Source organism: Ambystoma mexicanum, chromosome 8 (genome assembly GCF_040938575.1).
Source record: "Ambystoma mexicanum isolate Mex_15411 chromosome 8, UKY_AmexF1_1, whole genome shotgun sequence".
Lineage (NCBI taxonomy): Eukaryota > Metazoa > Chordata > Amphibia > Caudata > Ambystomatidae > Ambystoma > Ambystoma mexicanum.
Window position 1 is genome coordinate 218713381 of NC_090929.1, and position 17256 is coordinate 218730636.

General features: G+C 43.6%; 1 protein-coding gene across 1 annotated transcript in view; it reads right to left on the reverse strand.

Moving 5' to 3' along the window:
• Nucleotides 1-17256, reverse strand: part of ADAMTSL2 (ADAMTS like 2) — a 329265-nt gene that overhangs the window by 153160 nt on the left and 158849 nt on the right. The gene's annotated exons all lie outside the window — the stretch shown is intronic.

Below are 17256 nucleotides of genomic sequence, written 5' to 3' on the forward strand. Positions count from 1 at the left end.
GATGTATTATGACGCCACCATTCGTCTTCCGTTATTATCTTCTTGGCTTCTTCAGGTATCCCATTCTGACAACCGTCATTTTGCCTTGCCTGTAGATATGGTTGTCTCAATGGGTACCTTACTGTCCAGGTTTTCTTAGGTGTCAGTACTTCAATAGGTGCTGTTACTCTGCTGGTTTATCTGTTCTTCATATGTCACATATTTTGGCGTGAATGTACCTGGTACTATGAAGGGAGTGGCTGGAGTGTGGATGACAATTTGCACTTCCTCTTTACTCCCCCCTCTGGGCGATTCATCAACCACTCTCACTTCTTTCTTTGTATTCACTTGTATTTCATCCTCTGCATCTAGACATCGAGGTCTGAAGAAATGCTTATTTGGGGTCCATATCTTTATGACTCCCTTCAAGCATCCTGCTGTTCTTACATGCTCATCTTTGTTCCATGTCATTAGTTGGCATTCTCCACTTGGATTGCAATAGATCCATTTTCCCACATATTTTCCATGTTTCTTCGGATACCAAAACTTTGTTCCTTCCGGTGCATAAATGCTGGCCTGCACAAAGTCTCTTATTTCTTCATCAGTCAGGTCCTTAGGCTTCCATCCTGACTCGATATCAATCATGATTTTCATCTGTATGGCCTTTTGTGCAGTTTTCTGGCACTGAGAGATTATTAGCTTGATTATACAGAATCCAAGCAATATCATCACCAACAGGGCTCCTAGGAACTTGAATGCGTCTGCCATCCATTGTGGAACCCATGAGAACAGTGACCCAAACCAACTGTCATCGTTGACGTTGTCAACTTCATCTATCATCGGATTCTGTAGTTTTGTCAGCATACCTATGGCTTCTGTTAAGGTTCCATTCTCGTCATCGTGCAACAGTATAAATGTGCAACATGATTCTCTGATTTTTGCACAAACACCTCCATCCATAGCAGTGATCATGTCTAGGACATATCTGTTCTGGAGCGTCATTAGATGAATCACTTTTAACTCTTCCTTGATTGCATTAAATCCCTTTATGGTTGTATTGATGGTCTGCAGTAACTCCCATCTGGTTATCTGCAACCATTTAGTATTGGCTCCAACCTGAATTCTTGGCATCAGGATTGTTGTGAACACTGATGAGGTTAAGCTGAACAACTTATGTTCATATGGGATTGCATAAAAGGCTTCTTTCAATTTGGCAGAGAAGTAGTTTTCTCTCTTCAACCTGGTTATAAGTTCCATAGATCACTTCTTCCTCAGGTGAGCATCTGCTTTCGGCAAACTGTCAATATTCAGATCACTTCTTGGAATCACCAATGGTGGAACATGGACATTTACCAATGTACATATACCTCCCAATTCTTCAGCAATCTGATGTATGCTTTGGATCCACACACCCAATAATGATCCATGATCACTGCTGTTCCATGCATCATTCCTATAGCATTGAAGATTCATCCACAGTTCTGATTTTCTCCCATTTTTCTTGTATCATTGTTTCTGAAGCACAGTTTGGAATTCTCCAATGGCACTATCTGTAGGGGTCGTCCTCCATCTTCGACCCATGTTAGCAGTCTTGCAAGTCGTGGCCATAATGGCTTGCATATCATCTGTGCATTTTCAATTGTTTCCTTGTAGTATCCAATGATCATCCATGCTCTGCAGATCACTACTCCTTTCTCCCATCCTTCTGGAGAAAGCAATGTTCCCCAAATTTGCATTTGACCTCTGTCCTTCTATCTTTGAGGTTCTCCTGTAGATTTCCCTTTGACATTCAGCTTTTTGTTTGTTTCTCTTCTGATCTGCGCTCCTTTAACTCCAGGTGATCTCACGATCACAATGCTCTTTGTTTTGCCATTGTTTCTCGTCTTTATGTCTTGGACATAATCATCTTCATCTGCGTCAGTTGCTTCAGTTGCCCATTTGAGTGAAGCATCACTTCCCATGAACTGGCCTCTGGTCGTGCACATTGCTAAAATGTGATAGGCAGTGTGTTGTTATGACATCTATCTCAACAGCTACGAAGATCTTTCACTTCCCCATGCTGTAGGGTAGGAGTGCACAAAGCATTCTTCCTCTGAAGGTTGTCTTCCAACTTCCTTCATATGTTGGTACCATATGTTTTTTCCCAAGTGTGCTGTGCTGTCCAGGTAATCGTTGAATTCGTTATTGTGTTCTTGTGTGCTTCTTCGAATTCTTAAGGTCTTTCTGTAGTTTGCTAAAACCACATCTTTGAACACATCCGTATAGCTTCTTCTTGCTGGAGGATTCTCAGATATCTCCATTAATGATCCAGGCATTTTCATCTGTATCATTAGAGTAGGAGAAAGTCCAGTAAATCTTCTCTTGTCTTCCTGTCTCTTTTTGGCTCTGCTTATGAACGTCCATATTGATCCTGCCATTATCTCAGCACTTGAATGTATTGCAGGACTTAAGTTTGACCCTTTCATCACTGGATCAGGCGTGCTCATCGGTGCTGTTTCTGTTTGTTCATTCTCTTTTCATGTGTCTTATGGCACCCTTTGGTAAAAAGTTTCTTGTTGAGCTCTTTCCAAATTCTCCCCATTTTCTGGAATGTGATTCTGCAATCATTGACACTAGACCAGGTGTGTATGTACTCATTATTTGTGCATGTGTACCTTTCATCAGCCCCTTCTCGGGTTTACTTTGCCGACTCTGTCTCCGGCATTTCAATTACTTTGTTACTGCAAGTGTCGTGTGTGTGTCATTATTTATCACATCCATCTCAAGCTCAGTCACTCTATCATTCTTTCTAGATGACTATGCAAGGTCTCGGTACCTTTGAAGGTTTCATGCGTACATCATTAGGTGGGTGCACAGGAATCTCAATGCTTTGTGTACCAGTGAAAAATGCAGTTCTAATCATGAATGACAGTAATGTGATAATGAACACAATGCATGTGTAAATGATACACCAATGCATTAATTTGCAGCATTTGTGCCTGGGCCAATATGAATGTCTTTCCTCATGAGGGAGGACAACGTTGCTGTTCTGGTTTCCCATCTCGGCTTGGCTTGGTCATGCGTCCTACTTCCTTGTCATGGACCTTGTCTGCACGTGCTGTGGTTATTCCCTGTTGTCTTTAGTCTCTTTGCGGTGGGGTGCAGGCAGAGGGTTTTCTCCGATGTATGGCTGGATGTCGCCCAAGAAGACCAAGCTCTTCTTCCTTGTTATTTGACTGCAGAGGGTGTGATGTCCTCGACTCTAAAGGGGCCGTTGAACCTTGGCTTGTCCCACTTTTTTCTCGTCTGATTTCTCACCAGGACCGTGTCCTCAGGGAATATTGGAGGAACATGTGATTCTGAAACTTGGTCTGTTGCAGTATCTCCTTCTGTGTTCTGTACTGCCCTACACCCTTCTTGTTGTCGCTGCAGCTGTCCTGATATTACAGTAAGACAAGATGTCATGCAATTCAAGTAGTTTTGCATCTCCAACCCTAACACTTCTCCTGTTGGCTCAGCATCACATGTAGCTCTATTATGAGGTGTCAATGGTGTGCACATCCATCTGCCCGTCACAATTCTGTGCAGCGTGAGATGATGGTCAGAACCAGGCTGGTTTCTGAGTGCATACATTGCCAGTGGAAGACAGTGTAGCCATCCTTTCTTCAGAGTAAGTTTCAACTTGGCTATCCTTTTGTTGAGCTTCTCGCATATCCCATTTCCTTGAGGATGATACGCCAAAGAAAACGTGTGCTTTATACCAAGCAACAAGCTAATCTGTTCAATACTGCATTAACAAAATTAGAACCATTGTCTGACCTCATCACTTCAGACACTGCCCATCTGGGAAACACCTCCCTCACCAGGAATTTGTCCTCACAGGTAGAGTCTGGGTGTGTACATGGACCTGCTTCTATCCATCTAGAGAATGGACACCCCACAACAATTAGATACCTGAACCCGTTACATACTTGAATCATATCGACATAATTGATATGCAAATGCTGAAAAGGCCCATTAGGCCTTGGGATAACTCCTCTAATCAGACGTAGTGTATGCCCAGCTGTGAACTGCTGACAGATTATACAGTTTACTATTAAAAAATGCAACGTTTTCTGCCAAGATCGGTATGAACCAGTCTTCCGCAATTGTTGCTGCTAGATTCTCCTTTGTTATGTGTGCTGGATAGTGTAACTGTTCCAGTGCTAGTTTTAATAAGGCTATAGGCATCACCAGTTTAACATTGCTGTCTTGTTCCCAAAACCTCTCGGAGTGGTTTAAAGAACACCCTTGTCGCTTCCGTAGGTTCTTCTCTTCCTGTGGTGCTTCTCCTTGAAGCTCCATTAACTGAGTTTTTGCCATATTGCCATAGCCTTCCGGCTCACTTTATGCAACAATCATTCTCTCATGCACATCAATAATTTCCACACTCATTATTATTTCGTCTTTGGTTGCCACACGCTTGGCTTCAGTGTCTGCCAGTTGATTTCCACGTGAGATAAAATCTCTCACTTTTGTGTGTGCAGCACATTTCATGACTGCTATGCCCACTGGGAGTTGTAGTGCCTTAATGAGTCTATCCAATAAGGCTGCGAGTTGCACTGGCGTGCTGTCTGCTCGGAGGTAGCCCCTCCTTTTCCAGCACGCTAGTACTGAGTGCACTGTCAACATCACAAAGGCGGAGTCACTCTATGCTGTTACTTTCTGCTCTGCATGATTCTCGAGTGAGAGTATCAACGCCAATAATTCTGCAACTTGTGCTGAATAATGTGAGGGTAATCATGCACTAATATATACTTGAAATTCCCCATTTGCTGTGTGCTTTACCACAGCGGCGCCTGTATAGCTCTATCCATCATTTTGATCGATCTTCAAAGAACCATCAACAAAGACGATTTCTCCTTCAGCTAATGCATTTTCTTTCACTCTGGGAATCTCATCATAAAGCTCTTCATAGTTCACACAATCATGTATTGCTCTCCTTCAGTAACTGTCTCTGCTATAAACATAGCTGGGTTCACTATTTTGCATCAAACTATTTTAATTGTTGGATTTGATATGACCAATTCATAAGCAGAAGCTCTCTGAGATGTCAATGTGCCTTTTCTTTTCTCTAAAATGGCAAATAATGAGTGCTCGATGAATAACGTAATTGGGGATCCCATCATAATGGTTGTAGCTTTCTCTATGGTGAACGCTGCGGCAGCCAATCTTTGTTCGCACGGGAAGTGACCCTTCATTACTGGGTCTAAATTCCCACTGTAGTATGCAAGGGGCTTGTACCTCAGCGTGGTGTTCTGTGTGAGTACTGCTGTCATAACGCTGCCATTCGTGTGTGAAAACAGGTTAAATTCCTCTGCATAATTGGGGATCCCTAAGACTGGTGCTGTGCAAATGGCCTTTTTTAGTTCAACAAACCCTTCTTTCATGGTCTCGGTCCACACAGTTTTTTCTTTTGTTGCCTGTGCTTTCTTTAAGGCTTGTAACAAGGGCCTGGTATAAGAGCTGTAGTCAAAGACCCATGCCCTGACATAATTACATAATCCTGGAAAACTCTACATTTGTTTTATCGTGTGTGGCTTGGCTGTTTTTGAAATGGCTTTAGCTGTTTCAGGGGTAAACTTTTTTCCTTCATGTGAGATCAGCTGGCCTATGTACAGCACCTCTTGTTGACAATACTGTAACTTCTCTTTGTCAACTTTATATCCTTTCTCAGCCAGTATAGTTAATCGCTGAATAGAATTGTGTCTGCACTTTTCCTCTGTTGTACTGCAAATTAGAATGTCAACCACGTATTGCAAGACAACACTCTCTAATGCAATATTGCTTAAATCCATCTGCAGGATTCTTTTGAAATTCGAAGGAGACTCTCAATACCCTTGAGGCAGCCTTGTGCTTTTCAGACAAACTTGTCTGAACGTAAACAATGTAATGGGATTGAGAAAAATGCATTTTTCAAGTCAATCACCGTGAAATACCTCGCTTCAACAGGTATATTACATAGAATCGTGGACATTTTCTGGACTAGAGGGAAATCAGCCTTGACTATCTGGTTTATTGGGCAAAGATCTTGCATTATCCTCCAAGATCCCCCCTTCCCTTTTTTTATGGGGTAAATCGAAGTATTGCATGATGACTCTGACGTCACCAAGATGCCCTACTCCATCATGGCAGAAATTGTCTTAAAAATCCCTGTGTCTGCCTCCCTGGACATAGGATACTGTCGTGCTTTTGGTAATATTGCTCCTGGTTTCAATTTCATATTCACTTCTTCAACTCCTTTTAGTAATCCTACGTCATAAAGGCCTGTAGTCCATACTGAGGCAGGCACCTTTGCCATGTCATCATCAAAATATTCAGGATATTTTTGTGCCAGCATCATTCTCTGAGGCACCTTAAGATCGTCATCAGTGACATCAGTCAATCTGTAACCTTCCCCAATGGCGATTACTGTGCACCATTGTCTGCCTTCATCTTCACAACCATCAAGCAAAGCCATCTCTCCTCGCTCTATGGCTGCTTGTATTGTCAAGGGAAATACTCATCCCTTTTCCTCATACATAGGTATTCTTGGTCTGAACAGAAACTCATCTGGGTTTCTCATTGTTTTGTCTGCAAAGCCTGGTAGCCATGACATTCATTTACGCACTTGATATGCAAATATTTTGGGTTCTAATGGAATAGCTCTCATAGCCATTTATCCTGTGTATGTTATAATCATTTTGCACATGTTCAAATGATGAATTCCTGGAGTTGAACATACTATGCCCTTTTCCATGAACAAGATTGTCATGTTTAACTTTGTCATTAGGTCTTATCCCTGTAAAAGGAACATGACTTGTTGCTCCTGTGAAGCCCTGTGTATTTATGGCATCGCCGGACAAAGACAACTTGCCTTCATGTATACACGAGCATATCGCACCCGTGTGAACTAAGAAAGAATATTCCTTATCCTCTATATAAACATCTACCCTTGGTTCCTCATGAGGGTTCGGTGTCACTGATAGGATAGAACACATCAGGTCTCCCAGTGAGCTGTCCTAGTCCATACATAATCTTGTCCCATACTGAGTGAATGGATTTCTCCCATCACTTGTGGCATCTCCTATTCCAGAATTGAGTACCTCTCATGTGCCTGATGTTTGTAACAGTTGCATTGGCGACTGTTGAGGCTGTCCCTGTGGAAAATGTGTCACCTTCTGCTGTGGTTGCAAGCTTTGCTGTACTCTTGGCACTTGCTGCTGCATCGTGTGATTCTGTACAAACCTATTTCCACCCTGCTGTGAGAACGCAGACTGATTCACCATCCCTCCTCTTGTGAATTGGTCGTTTTGCACCATTCCTTGACTTCTGCACATGCGTGCTTCATGCCCTGTCATCCCACATGTCCAACATGTTGGCGTTGGTCTGATTATATGGCCATTTTGCATATCTTGGTTTCTGCCTTGCATATTTTGAAAACCTCCCTGCTTACTCTGCCATCCTCTTCCTCGAAAGCCTCTTCCTCTTGGGTAAAACCCGTTATTGCTTTGATCAAACTGTCTTTGGCTATTGGCCTTCTGTATGTTTGATCCATCTGTATTAATTATCATTGCCCCCTCAATGGCATACTTTGATAATTTTTTCTGCACTAATTTAGCCTCTTCACCTTTTTGTGCAGCATCCTTTTTGCAATTCTTCTCTTGCAGCAATCTGCAATAGTGCGAGATTGTCAGCTGTATTTCAGACCATGGCTTAGCCTCAATCCCTTCCAATTTCTTGAGCTGCTTCTGTACCTGTTCTGGCAGCCCTTGGCATACTATATGGTAAAACACGGGTAGAGAGTTCCCCCAAGATTCACGTGTTTCCAATACACAGGCATCTTGGAAATTCTGAATGTAAAGAAATGGATCATCTGACTCCTTCATTTAACATGTCGTTAGAGCTCCCATATCAGAAGTGTCTGGGTATAGCACTGAAAGCACTTTCCATACGAGGTTCTGCAATTGTTAAATGGTGCTCCTTCATGCACAGTATTATCCCCAGGGTAACCTGCACGTGTCCACACATCATCAGCTCTATCACCAAGTATGGTGTTTAAAAGACGCTTAATATCTCCTATAGCTAACGTGTTTCCTCCCGTCAATTTTTCTAACTGATGTATCCATTTTTGGACTCCCGATGACAACATTGGCAGCTTATTTTTCAGGTTTTCTCTATCCATGTGTGGCCAAGGTATATATTGTGGCCTTGTTCCTATTTTTTCTAGTAAAGGGAACTGTGACACATGACACACCTTTTCCTCTATCATCATTTTTCTGTCTACCACAGGGGTAATATTCCTGCATTGCCATCTACCTGGCAATGTCCTTAATCTGCTCACATAGGGTGGTGGAGACACCCCCCTCTGACCGTATGATACTCCTTCATGGCGATCTGATTGTATGGCTAACTCTGATGTCTTAGGAGCAGACCCACTAGAATCCGACCATCGTATTCCCTTTCCCCTAGAGAAGCGTTTTTCACGTCTTCTCTTTCTTCACATTCTTCTCTTTCTGCGTCCGATATTGTCCGTACCCAACTCGTGCAACTTCTCTCATCGTCCTCATTTCTGTTTAGAGTCAGCCTATCTAGGGACAGCTCTCTATTTCTGCTACTTTGGGAGGCGGCATCAGTATCATACAACTGAGTGCTCTCAAGACGCTCATCCTCTCCTTTCCCTTGGGGTACCTTTTCTAGCCCCATCTCATCATATATTCTATAAATCGTCTGTCCGATACTTCTAGTGTTGAAGTCATCTTCTATATTTTCCCTAGACGTTTCTGGTACTGAATCGTACTCAGGAATGAATTCTTCTTTATCTTCCCATTCTACTACTGGATCGGGTTTTTTAACCTTTCTTTCCAGATATTTGAGATCCTGTGCTCTCTGTCTTTGCTTGTGTTTTATGTCATCATCAAATTCTCTACGCTTCCTTGCTTCCTCTCTGACCCTGTCTTCTTCTTGCTTCCTCGCATCTCTTCATTCATTTGCCCTTCGCATTTCCTCATCTCTTTGTCTTTTTATTCTTGTCTCCCGTATTTTTGTTCTTCTTCTTCTATTCTCCTTTGTTCTATTCTATCCTGATCATCAACTGTTCTCTGTTATTATTGGGTTTTCTTTGTTCCGCCGCCTTTTCCTGTTTTCTGACCTAGTCATCACTATATAACTGCTCTCGTTTCTGCCTATATTTTTTCTTAGCCACTTTGTCTCTTAATTGCTTTTCCTTTTCCTTCTCTTTCCTTTCTAATTCATCTGTTTCTCCCCTTTGTCTCATATCCTCAATGCCCTTACCATTGAGTTTCAATAAAATCTGGCGTCCCATCCATTTGTTCTGTGCATATGCCATCTCATCAGTCCTATCCTCATCTCCTTTCCATCTCTTTACCTATCTTCCCGTATCTAAAGATGTACTTGTTTGTGTTTGGTCTCCTTTTTCTTTTTCACGTCTCTCCTTGTCTTTGGGACTTTGGAGGCAATATTTCTTTCTCTATCTTTTTCTGGGCTTTTATCACAACTTTGTGTAGCCGACTAATATGACGGTTTGCTATATCCCATGGATGCTTTAAGTTCCATCAGTGGGTATAATCCTTTGTCTTTACTAACTTCGCTCTTGGTTTCAGGCGGTGCGGGTTACCACCCTCTGTGCATATATTCAGTATCCAATCTAACATGGCTCCTCCTCCTCTTGGTACATTTTCCAAAGTTCTAAACTAGCTAGGCGTTTGTCTAACTTTTTGCCAGTATACGTGGCATGCAAATATGTTGTCATGTTCTGCAGGACTGTTTTAGATAGAGATCCGCCTTCTGGCCATGGCATAAACTTTTTGTTTGCGGTCCCTTTAACCCATTCTGCACTGTACTGTTTAAGCTTGGGTGAATGCTTCGGCAGCTGTTTGCACATGTATATCAATGGGGTAATGTCTTCCATGCTTAACCTGTTTATCCTCTCCTTACATAACACTTTGTTATGCTTTACGTATCCAAAACAAGATCAACAATATGAGTAAGCACCAATCGTCACAAGCTCAAATACCGGTATTTCAACAATATTTCACTTTTACTTTTGTTAACTACAACCATCAATCCATGCCATGCAACATTTTATCATTACAATTGTGCAATTTTCATGCTATTTAAAAAAAGTATGTTATCTTATGATGTCATAGGTCTATTAACACACAGAAAACAGAAAGACAGACTCCTGCCAGCCACACAAATGCCATGCCATCTGCTTCCTCAGATGCACCCTGCCCCTAATTTGTATTTCTACATGGAATTTAAGCCCATTTCTTTCAGATTGTCTTTAATCGATCTGGTCGTCTACGTCATCCTATCAATTTGGACTTTAAATGAAGGCTTGTTCTAGCGCTTTTTAAAACCTAGGTGCTTAGGCGTATACTCTTATCTCGGTCACTCCCAGTATCTCTCTATATTGCTCGGCCCCCCTTGAGTCAATATTTTCCCCTTATATATACATTATACTCTTACTCTGACATTATTTTTTGTCCCACCTGCCTCCGTTACCTTCCCTTTACTTCTTTTTAAGGCATGCAACTTTTTGCCAATGAATTCAGTCTTTTTCACTCACCGTTCGCATGTTTTTCCTCTCCGGATGCTCGGGATCACCACCTTCGTTACTGCCTTTCCATGCCGCTTGTTTGATCAGCTGCTCGTAGAAGTGGGAAGGGGTTATATTGGGAAAGCAAAGATCCGTTCACACTTAACCTGCAGGGTTTTCAATTAAACTATCCACTATCTACGGGGAGCTTCTCGTTCTTTCAGCCGGATGGCAAAGGACTTGTGATATTGCTGAGAACCCGAAGTTACTTAATTCGATGGCCAATAGGTGTCTTATCTAATCTAACCACCTAATCTCTGCTACCAAGTGAACTGGATGGACCCCAGCCGGCCCATAAGACTGGGGGTCTCCAAACAGCCCATTAAGATGAGTAGCATCACCCTCGAGATAGATGGGGATGCAGATTCGTACTCTTGCACCAAATAACTATGACAACTCAATAGTTTGGCAAAGGGAGTCTGTTTAATGGCAAGTACAAAAAAGGGGAGTACAATGAACATCAGCAATCACTCCATCTTCCTTCCTGCTTCAACTCCACTTAATTTCAGAAAAAACACAGTCTTTATATCAAAAACTTGTCATCACTGAAGCCCAATCTTAAAAACCTAACATGCATCGTGACTGGTTATAGGAAGGTAACTTTAACATATGTACTATAACTGTATGTGGTAACGGGGTGAAGGGATTGGATAATTAATGTCAGGTGGGGCAACTAAGCCCTTCCTTCAAAATGGCCACTATAAGAATCAATAAAATTCCAACGTCTCATTGGTTCTACTCACTATAAGACCCTAGATTACACCGTCCATTATGATTGGGTTGGCATCAACCCCACTCATACTTTTCCACTTAGGTCTAGCAGCATGCAGAACAACCAACAAGGTGCAGGGAGTAAGTCTGCAACCCAGATTCCCTCCAATTATGTTGCAATCATTTATCACCTCAGTGGTCATGTGTCAATTACTTCTTTGTAGTTTGGCATTGAGTCTGCTTCTTGGTCTGAGAAAGTTAAGGAGTATGGGTATGGCAGGGATCCATGCATAGGTGTGAAAGTCTCATCCCTTCCTGCCTGCCTTGTCACGTGATTCAGACACTATGAAATCGGCCTCTTCTTCATGCATTTTCATGCATTTGATTTAATTCTGCCAGTCTTCTACCATCTGCGGCTTATCTTGATCTTTCTGAGCAGGATACTCTGTTGTTTTTCTCTTTAATTGTATCTACTGTTGGCCTATTCCAGCCCATGTGACCCTGGCTTCTTGGCATGGTTACTTTCAGCTGGGTTTCTTTCCGTCTTAATTCTCGATTTGTTTGCTGCAACACTCTCCTCTTGAGACCTTTGGTAACCTTTGTAAAATTCTGCTCATGTGCGTAGTGGATTTTCACTCATCTATAAAGTGCTTTTGAGATCTATATATATCTATAGTTGGCGGTTGCCACAATCTATTTCACTACTAAGCATAAGCAAGCTTCACGATTTCTTTGCTTCTTGCAGTTTCTTGCAGTTTCTTGCATCTGTACACGTTTAAACTAACTTAATATCTTCATCGTGCATATGGCACAGGTTTCTGCATCTCAACATCAATTTCTTCATTTTAGGCTCAAGTTGTCACTTATCCATGGTATTTCGTCTCTTTGTCAGTATTCTCAGGTCATTATATAATAATATTAATAATAATAATAATAATAATAATAATAATAATAATAATAATATCTCCTATATGTGTGTCAGTCCGATTTAATATGACATCACCATGCATCTTCCTTTATTATGTTCTTGGCTTCTTCGGGTATCCAATTCTGACAACCGTTATTTCGTCTTGCCGGTAGATATGGTTTTCTCAATGGGTACCTTACTGTCCAGGTTGTCTTAGGTGTTGGTACTTCAATAGGTGCTGTTACTTTGATAGGCACTGAGCAGAGCCCGACTGCGGCTCTCTGCTCATTTATCTGTTCTTCATACGTCGCATATTTAGGTGTGAATGTACCTGGTACTACAAAGGGACTGGCTGGAAAGTCGATGACACTTGGCACTGCCTCTTCAGTACTTTGACCAAAACGCATATAATATATATGCATGATTACCATGTGTACCTGACCAAATGCTTATAAACATCTGTGCATTCCATCTGTCTGGGGCTGCCTGAAGAGGTGACTGCAGAAGCTGCCTAGCCCCAACCCATAGGCTCCTGCTGCTAATCTAAGTGTGGCATCCTCCTTCCAGCCCATTCCCCTCAGCCACCTGCATCACCATTAAGTGAAAAACAGAATGACCTCGCCAGGACTTTATCTCCTGGCCTTCCCTGATCTGCAGCCGCAGGCTCATGGTCCCACCTCCCCTCCCCACCATGTATTGTTCCTCACTACTTTCAGGAATAGACTCCTTGCTTTGGGGCAACTCAGCCCTGGGTGACCAAGCAAAAGGCAAACAGCTAAGGGACAACCTCCAGACTTTCTTCCAATCTCTACTATCTTTTTTTATGCTGTATTATTTCCCAAGGGATGGGTTTTGTACAACATTTTTCTAGTTAGTTATTATTGAATCTGGTGTGTCTCAATAAAATATATACTGTATTGAACCTTGATTGGACATTCAGTTTCCTTCTATTCATCAGCCTCTCTTGGGGTAAGGTTCTCCTTCAGCAGGCGAGCACTCCTACTCTAGCCCATAATTATTGGATTGTTTTAAATTGTTAGTGTGTGGTGGTGTGTTACATTTCCTAGTGCCAAGCCCTTTCTGCTTCACCTCCAGCCCACCTCCCAGCTCTCCCCCAACCTGTGATTGGCTTGCTGCAATCATTGTCTCTCCATGTGGGTATTGCAGCATATTTGTATCAGCGTGCTTTATTTAGTGGCCTCTCTTGGGGTAAGGTGCTCCTACAGCAGCGTTGTACTCCTGTTCTTGCCCATACTCATTGGATTGTTTTAAATTGCTAAATTGGGGCCTGGTGCTGCATGTCCCTCTTCCTAGCACAGTGCCCTTCCTGATTCACCTCCAGCCCACCTCCCATCCCTCCCCGGACCGGTGATTAGCTTGCTTCCTTCAATGTCTCTCCTTGTGAGTTTTGCTGCATTTTTGTATCGGCGCGCTTTATTTAGTGGCCTCTCTTGGAGTAAGGTTCTCCTTCACCAGGCTCTTACTCCTCTTCTTGCCCATATACATTGGATTGTTTTAAATTGCAAGTTGGTGCCTTGTGCTGCATGTCCCGCTTTGTAGCCCCAAGCACTCCCTGCTTCACCTCCAGCCTGCCTCCCAGCCCTCTCCCGACCCATGATTGGCATTGTCCCTTCATTGCGTCTCTCTGTGGGTCTTGCTGAGTATTTGTATCAGTGTGCTTTATTCAGCGTCCTCTCTTGGGATAAGTTTCACCTTCAGCAGGCTTGTACTGCTGCTCTTGCCCATACTCGTTGGATTGTTTTAAATTGCTAATTTGGTGCCTTGTGTGGCGTTTACTTCCCCTGACCCGTAATTGGCCTTGCTGCCTCTTTAGTCTCTACTGTAGGGCAGCTCCAATGCCCATGCAGCCCCTTCCGGGAAAGGGCCCTGAAACAAAGGGCATCTCCTACAACAGAAGCTCCAATCTGTGTTTGCCATGGGAGCATGCAGCGCAGCTGTCAACCAGCAGCGACTGAAAAGGTAACAAAGGTGCGGGCAGGGGGAAAAGCCTTTACTGCTCCCTATTTAACTGTCTCTGCTCTCCTATTACTCCCATTAGCCAGTTTTGCAGTCTGCTGAACATTGCAGTTTATGCAATCCATATCTAACACTAGGTGAATTGTCTTGGCCTGATATTAAGGACACCCTAATCTGCTTGTCATCTTTTATATTGATTCCAATTTGATTTTATGTGGAATGATTTTATTACTCTACTATGTTAAGTGTGTCTTGCTCCGGCTATTTACGGTTTGACATTATAGAGATGTATTAAAAGTTGACTTTTAGTAACTGTATACAACGATAATAAAAACAAAAATGAATTAGGCTTTTTCCCTCTTCTCGAAAAGTCAAGTCTGTGTGTTTTTGCATTTGCTGTTGTCTTTAAAAATTAGTCTTTCCCCTCTATCCCTCTATCCAGGATTTCCCCTCTATACAAAAAACTCACATCTAGGTGTCTTGCTTTTCTGCTGTGTGATCTAACCTAGGACTTTTTCCGTTTCTGTGACACTTAATTCTAGATTGTTACATTGCTGTGTGGTGTAATTCGGTGTAGTACACTGCAGTTACTCCCTCTCTCGCCCCTCCCTTCACTCGACTCTCACCCTCAATGGTGCTCTCACTCTCCCCTATCTTCTCTAACTGCTATCCTATCACTTATCTTCTTCCTCTGTCGAAGTCTGGAAGGAAAAAGTTCAAGAAAGATCTTGTGGTCTCCAATCAAGGCCTGCCCATCACTGACACTCATGTCAATGCTTCTTCCAGGCAGACTTCCACCCACATCCTCTTTGCCATTCTCTCTCTGGACCTTTGTATTCCCCATTTCTCTTCCTCTCCCATTAATGGCGGTACCGATTTAGAAATACTCTTGGCATCCTTCCTGTCCTCTAGGGCCATCGTTAATGTCTACCTAAATGACACTGTCATGGTCTAGGGCTCTCAGCCCAACCTCCTCCTTCTTGATAGGTGTCTTCTGTCTCATATCAACTTCCTCCCTTCTCCTGACACTCCTCCTTCTGCCACCCCTCTGGCCCCTCTGCCACCTCAGACGGGTGTACCACACTACTGTACCCTTCCTCGGAAGACCTTCAAAAGTGTCAACCTGCTCCATTTACCTACCCTCAACTCTCGTTCTGCTGTCAAACACTCCTCTGACATCAGCAACCTCCTAGAAGACCTCGACCTGGAAGTTTTTGCTCTCACAAGACGTTGTTCATGCCAGCTCTATCATGAGTTTTGACACTCTCCTCCCTGAGGGGTACAACATCCTCTCTAAGCCCAGGCCTAACCGGTCTAGGGGTGGAGTGGCCCTGATCTTCCCTGAGTGGGTCTTTGTAACTGTCATACCCACTCAGGTCTACTCCTCTTTTGAATGCCTCTTCTGCAGGCTGGATGTCTCTCCTGTCCTCTCTCTGACACTGGCCAGTATCTACAGGCTCTGGCCAGGTCTCCATCTACTTCTCAGAGTGGGCTAACTTCACCTCTTCTCTCCTGGGCTCCACCTCCAAGCTTCTCCTCCTCAGAGACTTCAATATTCATATTGACACCCCTGTTGCTGCCTCTAGAATCTTCTGCAAACTCTGTGACTCCCTTTTCCTCTCCATTCTTCACTCCGGTCTGACACACTCAGCTGGACACACCTTGAATGCTCTAATTTCTGCAGACATCCCCATCTCCAACCCTCTCATTACTCCTCTCTCCTGGTTTGATCATGCTCTCCTGTCGTCTCATCTCAACCTCCTGGGTCCCCCTGCTAAGCCCACGCCTGCACTGCCAGTCTCCTTCATCATTCGACCTATAAAGTGAGTGTCAGTTGCTGCTTTTGCCGCCACCTTTACTCCCCCTCCTACTCCTGCCACTGACTCTCACTCTGACACAGCCCTAACTGACCTACAACTCTCCATCTCCAACACTCTGGACATCCTTGCCCCTGTCATGAGGATCTGCATGAAGCCCTTCTCCAAGCGCAACTCATAGTATGACTCCATCCTGGCCTTTCTGAAACGCAAGTTCAGAGCAGCTGGCAGGAAGTGGCAGGCTTCGAGCACATCCTCTGACAAACTGGCCTGACACTTTCTCCAAAGGCAATACAGACTTTCCATCTGCTCAAAGAAGAGGGTTTATATCCAAGCCCACATCTCTGGGGCCACTAACAACACAGATGAACTTTTCAAAATCTGCCAGGAACTCACCAATTCTACTGCAGTGGCCATTTCCCCTCAGCCTTTCCTGGTTCTCTACCCTTCTCTGGCCTCTCACTTCCTTACTAAAACTCAGAACAGCCTGTCCTCACTCTCCTCTACACCACACCCTTCTCTCTTACCTGCTCTCAGGCCTCCCTTGGCCCCCCTTCCCTCCTACTCTTCTCTTTCTCTCCCATATCACCTGATGAGATCTCTAAACAAGCCTGCTCTATGAAAGTTTCATCCAAACAGTTTCTCCCCTGCTCCACCAGAACTATCAAGGATAACATTGTCTCCCTTGCTCCAGCAATGGCTGATTTATGCAATCCCTCCTTTGCCACTGGATCCTTCCTGTTAATACTCAAACACTCCCTTGTGCACCCTCTCTTCAAAAAGTCTTCTGTCAACCCTTCATTTTCAGCTAAGTACCACCCTATTTCCATTTCCTTCTTCCTGGGCAAACTCTTGGAGAAGCTGGCCATCTCCCAGCTTGTCCACCACACTGAATCTGTTGGGTGTCTCCACGATCAGCAGACTGGCTACAGAGCTGCCAGAGGCACGGAAACTGCCCTCCTGAACACCCGTGAAGATTTGCTCTCTAATCTCAATTCCAACTCTCCTTCTGTTCTAATGCTTCTTGGCCTTTCCTTTGCCTTTCATATGGTCAATCATGTTAATCTTCTTAATTGGCTCCCTGATATCCTTGGCATCACGGACCTGGCTCGGGACTGGCTGACCTCCTTCCTCCTTCCTCTCTGATCAACCTTCCCAGATTCAACTGGGCTCTTTTTGGTCCTCCATCTCACTCTCCACCTGTGGTGTCCCTCAGTGCTCTATTCTCTCGCCTTGACTTTTCTACA